At 39.2% G+C, this 19,691-nt stretch overlaps 1 protein-coding gene across 1 annotated transcript in view; it reads left to right on the top strand.

The window, feature by feature from the left end:
* The window catches only part of lrrc4ba (leucine rich repeat containing 4Ba), a 45,640-nt gene that overhangs the window by 8,179 nt on the left and 17,770 nt on the right, over positions 1–19,691 (top strand). The window contains 1 exon segment of the mRNA XM_048203985.1: positions 2,497–2,658. The gene's annotated coding sequence lies outside the window, so the exon portion shown is untranslated.

Raw genomic sequence — 19,691 nt, 5'->3', positions numbered from 1 at the left:
GTTTAATCAACATTTACTGTAGTAATGAGTTCCTCTAACATGACTTTCCTTTTGTACCAAAGTCACTTAGCTATGTAGGCATTGCATTCAGGTCTGGGAGCATAATTGAATGCAACACAGTGTCATTTTAGTATTATTTATATACAAAGTTCTGGCATGAAACTCTAATAGGCAGGCTAATAGGTCCTTTAACTCAACCTGCTTGTAATCACATCATTATCTATAGGACGCAGATGATTGGTTCCTGCTGTATTAGTAGCCAATGAGCTTGCGTGCTCAATCTTCAAATACATGAGTAGCATTTGCCTTAGCAGTGCAGCGTGCATCAGAAACCCTCCACCTTCCCCAGCTCCACCTGTATAGATCTGCTACGGTTATTCATGTACGTTATATTGTACAGCAGCAGTATGTCTTACTTGCTCACAGCAGCGTGTCGTGTATGTATTGGCAGTAGCAAGTCCCGTACTTGCTCTGCAGGAGCAGAAGCAATAAAAGCAGCAGCAGCATAGCAGATGTATTCCGCCAAGACCAAACATATCAACATTGTCGTACCCATTATGACAGAAATACTATTTTAGTATTTATTAATATGCTTAAAGGGATAGTTCACCCAAAAATGAACATTTTGTCATCACTTATTCACCTTCAAGTTGTTCCAAACCTGTCTGAGTTTTTTTCTTCTGTTGAACACAAAAGAAAGAATGATGTAACCAGAAAGTTGACAGTAGCAACTGACTTCCATAGTAGGGAAAAAATACTATGTAAGTCAATTGCTACAGTCAACTGTTTGATTACCATCATTCTTTCTTTTGTGTTCAACAGAAGAAAAAAACTCAGACAGGTTTGGAACAGCTTGAGGATGAATAAACAATGACAACATTTTCATTTTTGGGTGAACTATCCCTTTAATGTGCTTTTGTCATATTTAATTTTGTTTTTAATACAGTATTTCTGTTTAACTTTATTTGAATTTGTTTTAGTTTTAATCATTTTAGTACTTCAACTTTAATTTATTTTATTGCAGTTAGTTGCCAATGGAACATGTCTCATTTTCATTTACATTTTCTAAGTTTAATGATTTCATCTTATATTTATATTTTATTTCAGCTTCATTTCACTTAACAAAAACTATTTTTAATAGTTTGTTCTACAATAACAATGACACTGATGCAACATGCCCTTTTCAAAATCCAATCAATTCCCAATGGATAAAATCCCATCCCTTCCTTAATTTTTGATTGTTTTGCATCTTGTTTCACTCAGAATTAGTCACATTATGTAAGTACGGTGGGTTGCAAAAGGCAGTTCACATTGACTTTTAGTAGGAAACTTTTCTGTTTGCTGAACAATTTGGATGAAGAACTGTTAACGGAATTAAAAACAGGTTCTACATTTCCAACCATATTCACAATGCCATAGAAATATGTGCTATACATAGATCAATTAGAGAAAGAGCCAAATGAGAAAGTTTACACCTTTGCTCATTTACATTTATTCTGATTTATGAGTGAGTAAGGTGTTTATGAAAGTGATGAAAAATGTGAGTTCCCCTGTGTTCAGGTGAGAGTGCCATGAAAAGAAAAGGAGAGAGTGAAGGGCAAAGGAAGAAAGATGGAGAAGGGTATAGAGCAAGGTAGCGCAATACAGAAGTGTCCGTGGTGTGACGTCAGCCCTGTTACTGTGATAAATCAGAGTTTAGAGTGATTATGCAGAGTGCCATCATGCGAATGTGCTGGCCTTTATTCTTTCACCCACACATACACTTCTCTTACTTGCTCTGTTGGTTTTCTCAGTGATCCAGTGCAGGCCAATACAAGTAAGGATGGCCCAATGGCCCGGGGCCAGTGTGAGAGAGTTTTGAGCCAGTTGACGGAACTGTCAGTTTCCCTGTCGGGCCAGTGCCTCACTGTCACTGCACATTATGTTTGTTGAGCCTGTACATGTGTTTTTATGCCTTGTAAACTTAAACATTTGGACTTCTGGGATGTTTTAAACATTGTTGGTATGAATCTGCTGATTTAAATATGTTAATAAGCAAGTGACGATGGTCTTGGAAACATCATTCGAAATGGGTAGAAATGCTATTTTTAATTTATATATATATATATATACGTGGTCTTCTATATATATATATATTTATTTTAAAATTATTCAGCTTTTTTATAGATCAGCATTTTGCTATCATAATTGAGTTTTTTTTTTTACAATAAATCTCAAAAAGTTTTAATGAAAAACATAAATATATTCTATTCTGATGCATATTAAAATATGTGGCTAAAAATAGCTATTTATTTATTTGTGGTGGTGCCAAATAAAAATCTGAACTGCCCCTGCTCGACCAACCCGGGCCAGTATATAAAAAAAGGGTTATTATTGAGCGCTGCTGTGGGTGTTGAGAGTCTACAGAGAGTTGACTCAGGCATGTGGATTTATTTATTTCATTTAGTTGCCCGTTCGTTAATTATTTGGTCGACCTTGTCATCTCTCCCTGTGTAGATACAGCCCTATGTAGCAGCAGTGGCAGCACTGAGAGAGAGACAGGGAGTCCCAGGTGGGGTTCTGAGTCCCCAGAGCAGAGTGATGGAGCCGTCCCAGTCACATAGCCTTGGAGTTGGGCTATGGTCGTCAGGAGCTCATGTGATGGTGACACGCAAGATGGTGAGTGAGCCTGTTACTATAGCAACCCCAGGCTCTCAGAGCGTGCTTCCATTTCACCCAGTGTGGGAGAATGATGGAAGGAGAATGTTGAAGAGTAGGCTGCCAGGAGCTTTAGGGAGTTTCAGCAGGGTCTGGAGAGCAGACAAGGAGAGAGCAATGCAATGATGTTACTAGGATGACATCCTGGGGTGGGCATTTGGAGGTGTAGTGTGGGCAACTGAAGTTAATATAAGAGGAAGTTAAATTTGGTTGAAGAAAGTTTAAAATTTTGCCATGGATAACGATTTTACCATTACCAAATCTGTGAAACAATCCAAATTATTAACTAAAATATTTACAATAATTAATTAATTAAAATACAACACAACTGAAAAAAAGAAAAAAAAGAAAGAAAAGTGGACTGGAAAAGTAACAGAGCTCAACAATAAGGATGGCCTGATGACCCAGGACCAGTGTGAGAGAGTTTTGGACCTTTTGGGCCAGTGCCGCTATGCCACTAAAATGAATTCTTACATTAATTGTTTTTGTAGTACGTCTATTTTTTACGCCTTGCAAACTTAAACGCGTGGTCTTCTAAAATATTGTTGCAAATTCTGCTGATTTGTCACCCAGATAATGTCATCTAAATGGCTAACATAGATGAGCTTTTGTAAAAGTAGCAAAAATGACCTATTTTTATTTGAAAGCTTCAGTATGAATTGCGAATGCCATCGTTTTCTAGCAAAATCATATTTATGAATTTGTAGAGTTACATTTTTGCATTATATTAAACATTTTAACAGTTAATTTCATATTTTAAAATGTTATTAATTTACAGATTTATTTTAATAATATTAATAACTTTAATGTTAACAAAAAAATTATTTGTAAATTAAATGTATTTTTTAACTTAAAGTTAACATTTAATGAAAAACAGCAAATTTCCTAGCAAAAAAAGAAAAAAAGTTTGTAAAAACTGCTGTCTGACTGGAAAAGCTGAAAAATCCTTATGGTTGAGCCCTGGTTAAGATTATGGCTACTATTTTTCTGTAATAAATTGCCTACATATCTTAGTTAAATGAAAACTTTATACTTGGTAATTATGTTTAGTAAGTTTTAAAACAACCACATGGACTTAATCTAAAGGCTCTTTCTGAGCTGATTATGCAGCGCTGACTGTCGACACTTGAATGGCCAATAATCAATTGAGGAAAAATGCACAAGCTTAAGCTAAAACTGTAATTTAATTGATTTTCTATCGGGTGGTAAATCAGCCCGTCCGTAGCCACGCCCCTGAAGTGATGGCCAAGGAGGGATGGAGAGTGAGAGTTGAATGAGAAAGGAGGTGGATAGAAAAGAAAAGGGACAGAGATGAATATGTCCACCTACAGAACGGTGCGACAAGCCGACAGGTTCGCATGAGGGAGGAGACCTCCAAAGAAACACTGCAGCATTGGCTGTCAGATAAACGCAGCTTTTCTTCTGCTCTCCTCTGTTCATGTCCATCTCTCCACACCTCCCTCCCCACTGCTTTACTTGCTCGCTTTGATTCTGATGGCACTGCACTGAGAGAGACATGGTGTCTGTCTCCACGGTGACAGGTATCCATGGAGACATCCATCAGTCAGTATGTGTCAGCATTTCCATGGGGATGCGGATCTGGGGGTGTTTGTCAGCGAGTTTTACCGCACTCTTATCATGTTTGTCATAGATGGTGTTTATCTGTGTATGTATTAGTCATGGTGTCACTCAATATGTGGGGTGCAGCCTTATGGCCTTCTTAAACTGGGGCCAAAGTATGTGTGTGTTTGAAACTAACTTTAAAACACTTTCTATCCCAGTTTAATGTGCAGAGGAAACTACAAGTACACACTACACACTTGTGGCGGGATGACCCGTTTTTCCTCAGTAACAGACGACAGGGTGGTTGAGAAAGCTGTTTGGAAATAATCATTATTTCGCATTTCCTGTTTGTAAGGAGTACTGAAATTATACACTTCACGTTGGTATCCCTAATATCCCCCATAGGAAAAAACAAAACTATACCAAAATCTATTTAAAGGTGCCCAAGAATGCTTTTTCACAAGATGTAATATAAGTCTAAGGTGTCCCCTGAATGTGTCTGTGAAGTTTCAGCTCAAAATACCCCCTAGATTTTTTTTAATAAATTTTTTTTAACTGCCTATTTTGGGGCATCATTAACTGTGCACTGATTTTTTCAGCGCGCCGCCCCTTTAATTCGCATGCTCCCTGCCACACGAGCTCTCGATTATATTACTGCACATTTACAAAGTTCACACAGCTAATATAACCCTCAAATGGATCTTTACAAGATGTTCGTCATGCATGCTGTATGCATGCTTCGAATTATGTGAGTAAAGTATTTATTTTGATGTTTATATTTGATTCTCTATGAGTTTGAGGCTATGCTCCGTGGCTAACGGCTAATGCTACACTGTTGGAGAGATTTATAAAGAATGAAGTTTGTGTTTATGAATTATACAGACTGCAAGTGTTTAAAAATGAAAATAGCGACGGCTCTTGTCTCCGTGAATACAGTAAGAAACGATGGTAACTTTAACCTCATTTAACAGTACATTAGCAACATGCTAACGAAACATTTAGAAAGACAATTTACAAATATCACTAAAAATATCATGCTATCATGGATCATGTCAGTTATTATTGCTCCATCTGCCATTTTCGCTGTTGTTCTTGCTTGCTTACCTAGTCTGATGATTCACCTGTGCAGATCCAGACGTTACTGGCTGCCCTTGTCTAATGCCTTTCATAATGTTGGGAACATGGGCTGGCATATGCAAATATTGGGGCGTACACCCCGACTGTTATGTCGGTGTTATGTTGAGATCCGCGTGATTTCTGGAAGTCTTTTAAACAAATGAGATTTACATAAGAAAGAGAAAGCAATGGAGTTTGAAACTCAATGTATGTCTTTTCCATGTACTGAACTCTTGTTATTCAACTATACCGAGGTAAATTCAAATTTTGATTCTAGGGCACCTTTAAAATACATTTATTTCATACTAAGTACTTCAAATCCATATTTATTGACATATCACTTAAGACTTACTGATATAAAATTAGAATTCAACTTTATTTGGAGTATTTCTTTATTGCACAATGCACATTTCTTATGATCTTTGTATAATATCAGTCTGTAAATGCAAGATATTTAAAGTGTACCTAAAGTATACTTGCAATAGTTCTACTTTAGCACAAAAAATATATATACTTAAGTATATCTTTAGTTGGAGCTCAGCACTACTTCCACACAATTAAAGTGCATTAAGTACAAAATTACTTGTTCCAATATAGCAGACTTTAAGTATACCGGTTTAGTATAGCAAAAGTACAATTGTGGGGTATTTTTATTTAGCACAAAAATATGTAAATGTATTTGTAGTAACAAATGTATTATGAAATAAATGTATTTCAAATACATTTTAGTATTTTCTTTTTCACTAGTGCCACAATTTCTGACATTTATTCACCCTGAGTAAAGACAACACTGGACTCATAAAACTGCTGAGATATTCTTCAAAATATCTGCTTTTGTATTCCACAGAAGTAAAAAATTAGGGCTGGAACGACATGATGGTTAGTGAATGATCACAGAATTTTCATTTTTGGGTGAACTATCCCTTTAAATTCTAATGACGGCTCGTGTAAATACATTCACCTACATGTTTATACAGAAAAAAATTGCACGCACGCACACACAAGTGCAAACTGAAGCATTGATTTCACAAGAGGACACATCCACACCCCACTGACCGAAACATACAGAGTCTGCATGCTTCTAGCCTGCAGAGCCACATGAAATCACAGGAGTGAGAGGAATGAAAAAGAGAGAGAGGTGGTCAAAAGTGCTGAAGTAAGTTTTCAGAGAAGGCCCTGGAAACACGGATCGCTGAGATGAGCTGGCAAGGCTGCGGCTGCACCGCCACTGCAACAGTGTGATAGTTTACATGCTTCTGTAAATGGCTGAGAGACACTCTGATTAATGGCTGCTGCTCTGCTCCCCTCCCAGCCAAACAGGAATCAAGTGTATCAACACTTTTAGCACTGCAAAGTGCCAATTAATTGTTTGCCAGAAGCACGTGTATATATGTCTCACAACCTAGGGGTGTTTCGCTTCACAAAAGCTCTTTTATTACAGAGATAGTCAAGCGGGGAAAAAACTTTGGCTGCATTGCCCCAGCAACAGTGTAGAATAAACTAGAAATGGAAAGTTCGATGAGACAAAGTCTTGCCTGAAAGTTTAAAAAGCCTTGAGGATTGAAGTCCTTAAGTTCTTTGAATAGATAAATAGATTATTGTTTGAATTATACATATAATAATTTAATTTTGTCATGTCTGCGTTATTTGAGGTTGTGTGAACTAGCTTGGAAGCTCTTGGAATTACCATGAGAAATTTCAAATGGAAGACTATGGGATATTTAGTCGTCCCCTGAAGTAAAACAGTTTGCCCTTTTAGAAAAGAAAAAAATGAACTGAGGCAGAACAGGCTAAAGGACTGTGTCGAAGTTTGGCGGCTGTAGCTGCAAAGCTCCAATTCAAAATTTTTGTTCAAAACCCGAGGAATGAGCAATAGTAATGGCAAAGATTGATTTACAGTTCACCTGTGCTATATTCTGGCAATAAGATCTAGTTTTTAGATGGACCCCATCACAGTTTTCTGGTCTTGATTTTATTTCTCAGTTTAAATGAGTAATCTTTTAGATAAACCTAATGACTGGAGATTGAATAACTGGAAGTTTAAAGGGGTAGTTCACCCAAAAATAAAAGTCGTTATATGTGAATAATCCTTTTAATTGCACCAAAGGCTTTAAATTGTGCTCCATTACTAAGACCTTAGCTTTAAAGGTGCCCTAGAACTTTTTTAAAAAAGATGTAATATAAGTCTAAGGTGTCCCCTGAATGTGTCTGTGAAGTTTCAGCTCAAAATACCCCATAGATTTTTTTTAATTAATTTTTTTAACTGCCTATTTTGGGGCATAATTAGAAATGAGCCGATTCAGGGCAGCTGGCCCTTTAAATCTGGTGCTCCCCGCCCACGGAGCTCGTGCTTGCCTTAAACAACATAAAAAAAAGTTCAAACAGCTAATATAACCCTCAAAATGGATCTTTACAAAGTGTTTGTCATGCAGCATGTCTAATCGCGTAAGTACAGTGTTTATTTTGATGTTTACATTGATTCTGAATGAGTTTGAGGCTGTGCTCCGTGGCTAACGGCTAATGCTACACTGTTGGAGAGATTTGTAAAGAATGAAGTTGTGTTTATGAATTATACAGACTGCAAGTGTTTAAAAATGAAAATAGCGACAGCTCTTGTCTCCGTGAATACAGTAAGAAACGATGGTAACTTTAACCACATTTAACAGTACATTAGCAACATGCTAACAAAACATTTAGAAAGGCAATTTACAAATATCACTAAAAATATCATGATATCATGGATCATGTCAGTTATTATTGCTCCATCTGCCATTTTTCGCTATTGTTCTTGCTTGCTTACCTAGTCTGTTGATTCAGCTGTGCAGATCCAGACGTTACTGGCTGCCCTTGTCTAATGCCTTTCATAATGTTGGGAACATGGGCTGGCATATGCAAATATTGGGGCGTACATATTAATGATCCCGACTGTTACGTAACAGTCGGTGTTATGTTGAGATTCGCCTGTTCTTCGGAGGTCTTTTAAACAAATGAGATTTATATAAGAAGGAGGAAACAATGGTGTTTGAGACTCACTGTATGTCATTTCCATGTACTGAACTCTTATTATTTGACTATGCCGAGGTAAATTCAATTTTTCATTCGAGGGCACCTTTAATGTTATTGACTTACAGTACTGTTCAAAAGTAATTTTTTTAAATGTTTTTAAAAGAAGTCTGTTACGTATGCTCACAAAGGCTGCATTTATTTGATCAGAAATACAGAAAAACAGTAATATTGTGAAATATCAATACAATTTAAAATAACTGTTTCCTATTTTAATATATTTAAAGAAAAAAATACTGTGATGGCAAAGCTGTATTTTCCGCATCATTATTCCAGTGTTTGGTGTCACATGATCCATCAGAAATCATTCTAAATGTGATGTTGAAAATGGTTGTGCTGTTTAATATTTTTGTGGAAACCGTGATCAAGATTCTGCTGTAACATTCTAGATATATTTACTGTCCTTTTGATTAATTTAATGTGCCCTTGGTGAATAAAAGCATACATTTCTGACCTCAAACTTTTGAATGGTACACACTCAAATTAGAACGTAGTGTGTTATTAACATAACATGTTTTTGCTTACACTTTTATATATTTTGATAAGTTTCAGCTCACAGAGAAGCCAGAATCCCAGCCCTCCAGTTGCATCCTAATGAGGAGAAATGCAGGCAGACAGGAAGTATCAGTAGTCTCTGAGAGGAATTGTTAGTGTGAGTAAATCAAGGACTGTTTGTATGTATGTGTGAGAGAGTGGGAGAGAGTGCTGTGTACATGTGCTTATGATCTTAGAGTGACTGTGTGTACTTAACATCTGATTGGATGAGGATCACAGAATACTTATAACTTGTTTTCTCATGCACACTCGAGGTTTCAGAGTGCCCCGCAGGTGTGAGTTGTTTACACGTCTGCATATGTGCGCACTGTCGTACAGTCCCGCACGTCATCTTTCATCCCGATCCGTAACATCACTGTACAAAGCCCCATCGAGGCTGAGTGCTAAAACTTTATGACACATGCGAGAGGAGGATCTCTCCTCTACCATCAGCAGCCCCATCATTCCCAATCACATCCCATCAGATCTCATCCAGCCCTGCAGTCTTTCACAGACCACTCGAATACGGCCACGCACAGATCATGTCCTTGGCAGACTGCGACGTAATTCCAGCGTGTAAAAATAAAGTGCGAAAGTAAAATGGAGGTCGGGATTCATTTGCTGCTATATGTGATGTGACCTGTATGGAGGTGCGCAGGAGTCTCCCCAGCTTCCATGCGGCCCTGCTCGCCCCTTCTCGGCTCGCTTAGCCATATGGGTAGAGTATTGACTGCAACCATCGATTTACCTGTACAAACATTCAGCCTCAAACCCCATGTAGAATATTTCAATAACCTGGGGGGCTTCTCTCCCCCGAGCCTACACATAAATCAGCCACTACACAGCCAACACAAAGCAGGCGAGTTAGCATACTATTAGTCATGTCTCTGACATTGTGCGAGCTCCGTGCAAACGTGGACGAGAGCTCGTGTGGAGGAGTGTGTGGGGACGTGGGCATGTGACGTCAAAACCTCATTCACTGGTTCAGGTCTTGCACTTGGCTTAAACGGCTGCACTGTTTGCAGGTGGCTAAAAATCTTCCTAAATGTTGATATAAAATTTTTTTTTTGTTTGGAGTCACAGAGCCTGCAATTAAGGATATGTTTCTTGAATCGTAGCGATGGATAATTTATTGCATTTATTAATGTTTTAAACATTTTAATTACATTTATATGGAGTGTTGAAGCGTGTTGTCATGTTAAAATAGTTTGTAATCATATCTCATAATATTAGGTAAAGTTGTGAAGTTTAAGCCTGCTACATAGTGTTAAAGGTTCTCTAAGCGATCCTGGGTGGAGTAACTTCCTGTTGACGTTCGAAGTGTTGTCAAACAAAACAGAGGCTAGCTAGACCCTCCCTCCTCCTCCTCCTCCTCCCCCTCCCCTCCGTGCTTCCTGAAACAGTCATGAACACGCATTTAAAATCATTCTTGTCGGTTATTGGCTGGAGCATGTTTATTATGATTCGTGGTCCAGGCTGCACCAGTTTGTTTTTATTGCCGTTTTCGGAGCTTGTGGCGACTACAGAGACCAAGTTTTTTTACAGTGTGTTCAGGGGACAGGCAGCTAGCGGATAGTGAGGAGATGTTTGCTGTATGTGACAAAAAATGTTTTGGCCTAAAAACGCGTGACATCGCTTAGAGCACCTTTAAATATATATTTTGGGCTGTTTTTGGCTATTTTTCAACTTGATTCAGAAAAGTGAGTTCCCCTTCTTCATATAAACTCAATAAAAAGAGAGCCTTTAGGTTTGATATGTGATATCCAGGCTTTTTTAAGTGGGTGAGTGTCCACAACGAGCACATTTATTTATGTAAAAGCCTTGGCTCAGTGCATCTCTGAGGCTGTTTTACTTGGATTCAGCATGGCAGTTTGAAACCCCAGGACCAGAACAATAATGGGAGACAAGATGGGGATGAAAATGAAGCTGAGCACACACTCCTTACACCAAAGATCAGATGACTAAGGCATGCAGGAAGTCTGAAGCTCCTCTTTGAGGTTACCGAATCGATGAATAATGGAAAGAAAAACTAAAACCAGTTGTAACACAGACCTTATTGTGGTTGAGTACCGACAGATGCATTTTTGCTGCCCATAGTGAAGCAACAGAATAAAAAACCATGTCAGCCTCAATCCCATGTGACTGCCTAAAAATAAAATATTGCTATGCGTCACATTACATTAGCACAACAGAGCTTAATTCTTCCTAGAAATAGATACGCTATAAACATTGGGTAAAATATTTATTTTGCAATACTGTGCTTGATGTAAAATTGGTATTAAAACATACCAAATTGTTTACTGTTTGTTTATGTATTTTTTAGACAGAACCAAAAAAAAAAAAAATCACCTGGATGTTTGATGCACTGAATGGGACATTTGATTTATGGAAAAACAGCCACGTAATGCATCAAGGATTCGGGGGGGGATTTTTAGATACACAAAAATGCTGATATGAAACATGGTATCAATGGTATCAATAACAAAATAAACACTTAAAGGGTTAGTTCAACCAGAAATGAAATTACTCACCCTCATGTCGTTCCACACCTGTAAGATCTTTGTTCAGAACACAAATTAAGATATTTTTGATTAAATCCGATGGCTCAGTGAGGCCTCCATTGCCAGCAAGATAATTAACACTTTCACATGCCCAGAAAACGTATTTAAAACAGTTCATGTGACTACAGAGGTTTAACCTTAATATTATAAAATGGCGAGAATACTTTTTGTGTGCCAAAAAAACCCCAAAAACAAAATAATGACTTTTCAACAATATCTAGAGATGGGCGATTTCAAAACACTGCTTCATGAAGCTTCGAAGCTTTACGGATCTTTTGTTTCGAATCAGTGGTTCGGAGCACCAGAGTCACATGATTTCAGTAAACGAGGCTTTGTTGCATCACAAGTGTTTTGAAATTTCAATAGTTCACGTGATTTTGTCAGTTTGATGCACGCTCTGAACCACTGATTCGAAACAAAAGATTCGTAAAGCTTCGAAGCTTCATGAAGCAGTGTTTTGAAATCGCCCATCACTAGATATTGTTGAATAAAGTTGTTATTTTGCTTTTTTTGGTTCACAAAAAAAACACTGTTTTAAATACGTCTTTAGTAGCTCTCTGGGCATCTGAAAGTGTTAATTATCTTGCTGTCAATGCAGGCCTCACTGAGCCATCGGATTTCATCAAAAATATCTTAATTTGTGTTCTGAAGATGAACGAAGGTCTTACGGGTGTGGAAGGACATGAGAGTGAGTAGTTAATGACAGAAATTTAATTTTGGGTGAACTAACCCTTTAAAAAGCATCAGATTCACAAACATAAGCACCTGCTACAAAGTTCAATCATTATTTACACTGCAAGTTCCTTGCAGTCATCTCGAGTGGTAAGCAGTGTGAACTTTTTGTCTCTTAGTGAAGGACATCTGGCACATTTACTCCAAAAGCAGATCTGGGGGAAAAAACATAAAAATCCTGCGGGAGTTTTGTGCTCTGTAATTTTTGTTCAGAAAATTGACCTGTAGATTAGTATCGAGGATGTGCAAGTGCCACTAGAAACTCCACTCGCACCAGAGTACGGGTTCTCAAGTCCTTGCTTTTTTTTCATTTCTATATTATTAGACATTCATGCAGACTCAGTATGCATATCTCAATTTGATAATGAAAGAAAGATTTATGTGCATGCTTCAACATTAAAATAAACAGTATTATTATTTAAAATATTAATTCTAATTTTGTAGATTGTCTAAGCGCTTTGGCAGTGCTCTGATATCCCTATTCAGAGTCTTTACTAATAAAGCGTTAAATTAGTTTTATAAGTCATGTCAGGGTCATCATGTCTTCATAATTACAATTACATACTAAAACCATCTGATAGCCTTTAACTAACTTCTATTTTGGAATTAATGCTCCATCTTAGCCTGCGAAGACATAGAAAGCGCCTGCCGTTCAAAATAAATTCATCCTTATGCTGAGCAGAGATTTAAGTATGTATGGTTTTTCTTTTTTTCATACTGTTTGCATAATCAGAGTCTTTCCCCAATGGTGACGGCTGCTGTAGAGTTTGTGTGGAGTTTATGTTAGCTCGCTCACTGTCTGTGCTGATGATAAGGTACTTAGCCGACTGCTGAGCCTAGTTAACGCACTGTACGGCTCTGTGTGAGGAACGTATGGCCCAGTTATTGGATTTAGTTACATTTCATTAACATCATCTCAACGCTGAGGATCAGGAGCGTTTTGTGTTACTTGCACCATTGATCTCGCCGTTTCACACCAAGATAACTTGATCGTCAGATATTTTTAGATATATTGCTCACTGAATGCCAGAGGCTATTCTATATAGTTTCATGTTTTCAGTGATTCACAAACATTTATTTATTGATGTCTTGCTCTGTAAAAACTCCACTTTCCTTAACTGCAGTGCTCTTGTCTCAGCTGAAATAGTGCAGCCAACAGTGTGTTAGCCGGTAACCGCCACTAAAATTAATTGTCACAATTTTATTACAGGGGAAACAATAACAGCTCAACATACACATTGTTGTAGTGCCAGTGCATCTGTCAATGGCAATCTGCCCGACCAATAATTACCATTTTTCATCATAGGTCCACATGTTTTGTTGTATAACAGCAGATGAATGGGTTATCTCTGGGGTTTTGCTTACACAGCAGAATCCTTTATTTTAGTGGCCTCCCTTGTCTGCGGCGTGCCACCTCAAACATCTCCCTCTAAAAGGAATAAACACAGTTGCTGGACTGAACTCTGAAGTAAAAATAGAATAGGCTTTTTTCCCCCCTTTCTCCGCATCAGCTGGCAGACATGCGGGAGGGGGAGAGATAGTCACGTTTACGCTGCTTTCCTTCAAATCTCTCGCCGCAGTATGTGTATTGTTCGTGATGGGATCTTAAATGTAATGCTGAGGCATCACCTCTCTATTACAGCTGATATAATAGGAGGTTTTGTAGCTGAAACAAGGAGGCCACATTGCTAGCCCCAGAATCCATACTAGTGTCTTCTCCTAAATTTGGACTTTCCCTCAGGAGGAAACAGTGATCTGCAACCGCTTTATGTGGCTGTATACAGTATCTGTGCTAAAAGTATGACATGTGTGTGGGTGAGTATTATCATTAAGATGTTAAAGGTGCCATCGAATGGAAAATTGAATTTACCTTGGCATAGTTGAATAACAAGAGTTCATTACATGGAAATGACATACAGTGAGTCTCAAACACCATTGTTTCCTCCTTCTTATATAAATCTCATTTGTTTAAAAGACCTCCGAAGAACAGGCGAATCTCAACATAACACGGACTGTTACGTAACAGTCGGGATCATTAATATGTACAACCCCAATATTTGCATATGCCAGCCCATGTTCAAGGCATTACACAAGGGCAGCCAGTATTAACATCTGGATCTGTGCACAGCTGAATCATCAGACTAGGTAAGCAAGCAAGAACAATAGTGAAAAATGGCAGATGGAGCAATAATAACTGACATGATCCATGATAACATGATATTTTTAGTGATATTTGTAAATTGTCTTTCTAAATGTTTCGTTAGCATGTTGCTAATGTACTGTTAAATGTGGTTAAAGTTACCATTGTTTATTACTATATTCACAGAGCCATCGCTATTTTCATTTTTAAACACTTGCAGTCTGTATAATTCATAAACACAACTTCATTCTTTATAAATCTCTCCAACAGTGTGTAATGTTAGCTTTAGCCACGGAGCATAGCCTCAAACTCCAAACATCAAAATAAACACTGTACTTACGCGATTAGACATGCTGCATGACGAACACTTTGTAAAGATCCATTTTGAGGTTTATATTAGCTGTGTGAACTTTGTTTATGCTGTTTAAGGCAGTCGTGAGCTCGGGGGCGGGGGAGTGTGAGATTTAAAGGGGAAGCAGCCTGAATCGGTGCATATTTAATGATGCCCCAAAATAGGCAGTTAAAAAAATTAATTAAAAAAAATCTATGGGGTATGTTGAGCTGAAACTTCACAGACACATTCAGGGGACACCTTAGACTTATATTACATGTTGTAAAAAAACGTTCGATGGCACCTTTAAAGGTGATTTTTTATTTTTTTTTACATCATAAAGCAGTGGTTCTCAACCAGTTCTCAACTGAAAGCCCCAACACTAACAACACTATAAATTTAGTAAATGAAGAAGTTATTGAAACTTCTGGTATCACAAAATGTAGTTTACCTATACTTAATTTCTATCCTGTTAATAATATAATATAATATAATATAATATAATATAATATAATATAATATAATATAATATAATATAATATAATACTGTATGTTCTTCAATAAAAACAATAGGTATCAAGGGGGAAAGAAACATCTTGATTGTATGTTTTGTGTTTAGCATTTTAATTAAGTTAGATTTTTTTAGTTTTTTATATAATAATTATTTTGAGTCCCTGGTCAAGAACCTTAAAGGTTCTTTTGACATCATTCACACAAATGATGTTCTAAATCCAACTGACTTTATTTATTTTATGTAACAAAAGATATTTTGGAGAATCCCTTCATGCGCATGCAATAAATGTGTTAAAGGGTTAGTTCACCAAAAAATGAAAATTATGTCATTAACTAGACGTTCCACTCCCGTAAGACCTTTGTTTATCTTCAGAAAACAAATTAAGATATTTTTTGATGAAATATAAGTGTTTCTGAACCACATATAGGCAGCTTTTGCCGTCCAGTAATGTAGTAAAGACATCGTTAAAATAGTCGACATGACTACAGTGGTTCAACCTTAATTTTATGAAGCAACAAGAATACTTTTTGTGTGCAAAAACAAAACAAAAATAATGACTTTATTCAACAATTTCGTAGTGAAAGCAGTGCTGCGTCTCATTGTTTACGTCAGAAAGGTGACTCATTATTGGCCGGCTCCTGCGTCATCATCACACGCTGCTCACATGTACAGTATCGGCCAATAGATTGTTTGCAATCACGTGGTTCTGGTGACGCGCAGAATTCAGTTGGAGGGCAAGCAATGAAAATTAGAATGGAAAAGATGGAGAAAAGTCCGTACTGTGTTGGTTTAGAAAGGTATAAACAGAAAATCACCACATATGTTGGACGTGATCCTTATGTTATGAAGAGGAGCGATTTTTCTACTGAATTGAAAGACTTGCCTGCCATCGAGGAGGTAGAATGTGACGCTGCCGTCACGGCGTGTTCAGTTCTAGTCTGGGTTTGTTTATATCGTGCTGCCTTTCTGCTAGTGAGTTTAGGGCAATATTTTGATTTTCTGTTGATTGTGAAAAATGTCGCCATTGTAGGTCATTTATGCTGAATCGAGAATTGCAATAGGAACTCACATCATTGTTCAAAGAAAAAAATAGACTGCGTAATACATTTTTTGCATTTTCTACATGTAAAAACAGCAAGGGAAGCAGGTTAAGAAGGTGACGGGAAGACGCGTATAGCAAATCTAATAATGTCACTGATTGAACCAACCCACTCCCTATCACTGAATAAAATAATCACATAGCTGAGTGTTTTTGAAAGTTTCGTATTTAGTTTGGTTTAATGATTAACATTACATTTGCGAGTATGACTCTCATTCGGCTTGTGATGTGATTGAGCCTAACTTGCACACAGCCACTTCAAAACTGTTCATGAGCTTCTATGGTTTTGATTTTGGTTGTCATTTGTTGAAATAAATATAAAAAATAGTGTGTCAGTGTCTGTCCGCTGAATGTGACCCTCAGATTCTACTCCGTGGTCATATGGAAAAGTGAATATTTAAAAAAACATTATTACTACAGTTACATTTACACCCTTCCAAAAAGAAATGGATCGACTTCTGTCAGCTTATTGAACACTTTAATTTATTTATTTTTCTACCACACGATGGCTGAAGCAGCAGAAACACTGTTCTCTCGCTAACCAGATCAACATTGTGAACGAAATTCTACAAAACTTAAGTGAAAACACCAAATGATCATGATAAAATATCTTCTCTTCCCTGCAAACGATACCATGAAGAATGTGAATATTTAAAACAAAAAAAGGTAACGTTAAGCAGGTATCCATATTCATTTCAATATCATCAGACGCAAATCGCTATAGAAGGTGACAACTTTTAAAGTTAAAAAACGTCTCGGGTTACAGATGTAACCCCTGTTCCCTGAGTAAGGGAACGAGACGCTACGTCGAATGACGTGATGGGAACCCTCTGCATTTTGTGTTCGTGAAGCACCTCTGTATCCAACCAATGAGGAAACGTGATGTCAGAGGCGGGTGACGTCACGGACCAGGAAACTATAAAGCATACCCAGAACAAAGAACGCTAGCTTCTGGAATACGTCTGAAGCAAGACGCTCACAGGTATGCCGGGGGTACGGCAACGTGACGTAGCGTCTCGTTCCCTTACTCAGGGAACAGGGGTTACATCTGTAACCCGAGACGTTCCCTTTCGTGGGAACTATCGACGCTACGTCGAATGACGTGATGGGAACGCTATCCCAACTACGCCGTATCACCAAGTACCTGTCTGTTATCTTGTAGCCAGAACTGAGGACCCTGGAGAGGGACCTACTTCCAGGTTGTAAAACCAATAAATGTGTGCTGGGATGACCATCCAGCAGAACCACATATGTCATTAATGGATACTCCTGACATTAAGGCCTTTGAGGCCGCCATACCCCTAGTCGTGTGAACACGGACAGCTAATGGAGATGGCTGTCCGGCCGCCTCATAAGCAAGTGAGATAGCCTCGACCACCCACTTGCTCATTCTCTGCTTAGATGCTGGACCTCCTTTCTAATGAGACCCATAAAACACACAAACAATTGATCTGTTTTGCCCCACAGGGCAGCTCTGTGGACATATGCATCTAAAGCCCTCACTGGGAAGAGCAGATTGAGTTTCTCCTGATCCGAAGTTGTAAATGGAGGAAGATGGAAGGCCTGAAGTACGATGGAACCTAGGACGTTGGTGGGGACCTTAGGCATATAGCCTGGTCTAGTGTGCAGGAACGCTTTGACCATTCCAGGTGTGAATTCCAAACACAAAGAAGCAACTGAAAGTGCTTGAAGATCTCCTATTCTTTTAAGAGATGAAATAGCCAGTAGAAATATGGTCTTTAAGGGTGAGGAATTTCTCTGAAACTTCCGGAGCCGGAGTCCTTGTACGTACCGAAGGCCTCAGCCTCAGAGTACCACGGAGGAAGCGTATAAAAAAGGGGGTCTCGACCTACCGAGGAATCCCCCAGAGGAGTATGGCCGAAATGGCCGCATACACTTCCTCGTGGAGGAGTGGAGTATGGTCTCCACAACCTCAGTTGGGAGAGCAGCATCTATGAGCCTGGCCCCCTCAGAGGCCAGGCCCACAGTCTCCATAGTTCTGGGCGTGGATGAATTATCATGCTGCCCACTTGAGACAGGAGGTCCTGCCTGAGAGGAAGCTCCATCAGGGAGCCATCTAGAAGTGACACTAGGTCTGAGAACCATATTTTGGTTGGCCAGTACAGGGCTATCAATATTAGACTGACCCCTTCCTGGCTAACTTTCTCCAGAACTCCCGGGAGCAGAGCGAATGGGGAAATGCATACAGACACAGCCTCGGCCACGTCTGTACCATGGCATCCAGACCCAATGGTGCTGAATGAGATAGGGAGAACCACAGTGGACACTGGGTTGATTCCCCTGAAGCAAATAGGTCGATTTCAGCTCGACCAAAGTTTTCCAAAGTGAGCTCCACACCTCAGTGTGGAGACTCCATTCCCTGGGCGTCTGCTCCCACATTTTAATGCCCTCAGGTCTGGGAGGAAGTATTTTACTGCAAGAAATACCGCCATCATTTCCAGTCGATTTAAGTGCCAGGAACTGATGGTCCTCCCAGAGACCCTAAGCTGAGCGACCACTCATGATCGCCCCCCAGCCCGTGAGGGAAGCATCCGTCGTAAGCATTATGCGACGACGAGAAGTCCCCAACACGGGTTCTGGGACAGGAACCAAGGCTTTTTCCACATGACCAGAGCACGAAGGCATCGCTGCGTGACTTTTGATCTTGCGAAAAGGATTTCCCCTCGGAGAAAACCCCTTGGTCCTGAGCCACCACTGTAAGAGTCTCATGTGCAGAAGGCCAAAAGTTATCACGTTGAACACAGCTGCCATAAGACCCAACAGTCTCTAAAACTATTTTACAGTGAGTGACTGGTCATAAGAGACCACCGTCATGTTGTCCGTACGGACCAACACGTGGTGGCCCCTCAGGTCTGGAAGGAAGTGTTTCAGTGCTAGAAACACCGCCATCATCTCCAGCCGATTTATGCGCCAGGAGAGCTGATGGTCCTCCCATAGACCCTGAGCCGAGCGACCACTCATGATCGCCCCCCCCCAGCCTGTGAGGGAAGCATTTGTTGTAAGCATTACGCGACGACGAGGAGTTCCCAGCACGGGTCCCTGGGACAGGAACCAAGGCTTTTTCCACATGACCAGAGCCGCATGACTTTGATCATGCGAAAAGGATTTCCCCTCAGGGAAAACCCCTTGGTCCTGAGCCACCACTGTAAGGGTCTCATGTGCAGAAGGCCAATAGTAATCACGTTGGACGCAGCTGCCATCAGACCCAACAGTCTCTGAAACTGTTTTACAGTGAGTGACTGGCCTAACTTCACCCCATTCACGGCTCCGAGAATGGAATTCACACGAGCAGGAGACAGCCGTGCCTGCATCGTGGTAGA

This window comes from Megalobrama amblycephala, linkage group LG1 (genome assembly GCF_018812025.1).
Source record: "Megalobrama amblycephala isolate DHTTF-2021 linkage group LG1, ASM1881202v1, whole genome shotgun sequence".
NCBI classification, from domain to species: Eukaryota; Metazoa; Chordata; class Actinopteri; order Cypriniformes; family Xenocyprididae; genus Megalobrama; species Megalobrama amblycephala.
The sequence above is the reverse complement of the archived record's forward strand: the minus strand, read 5'-3'. Positions and strand labels throughout refer to the sequence as shown.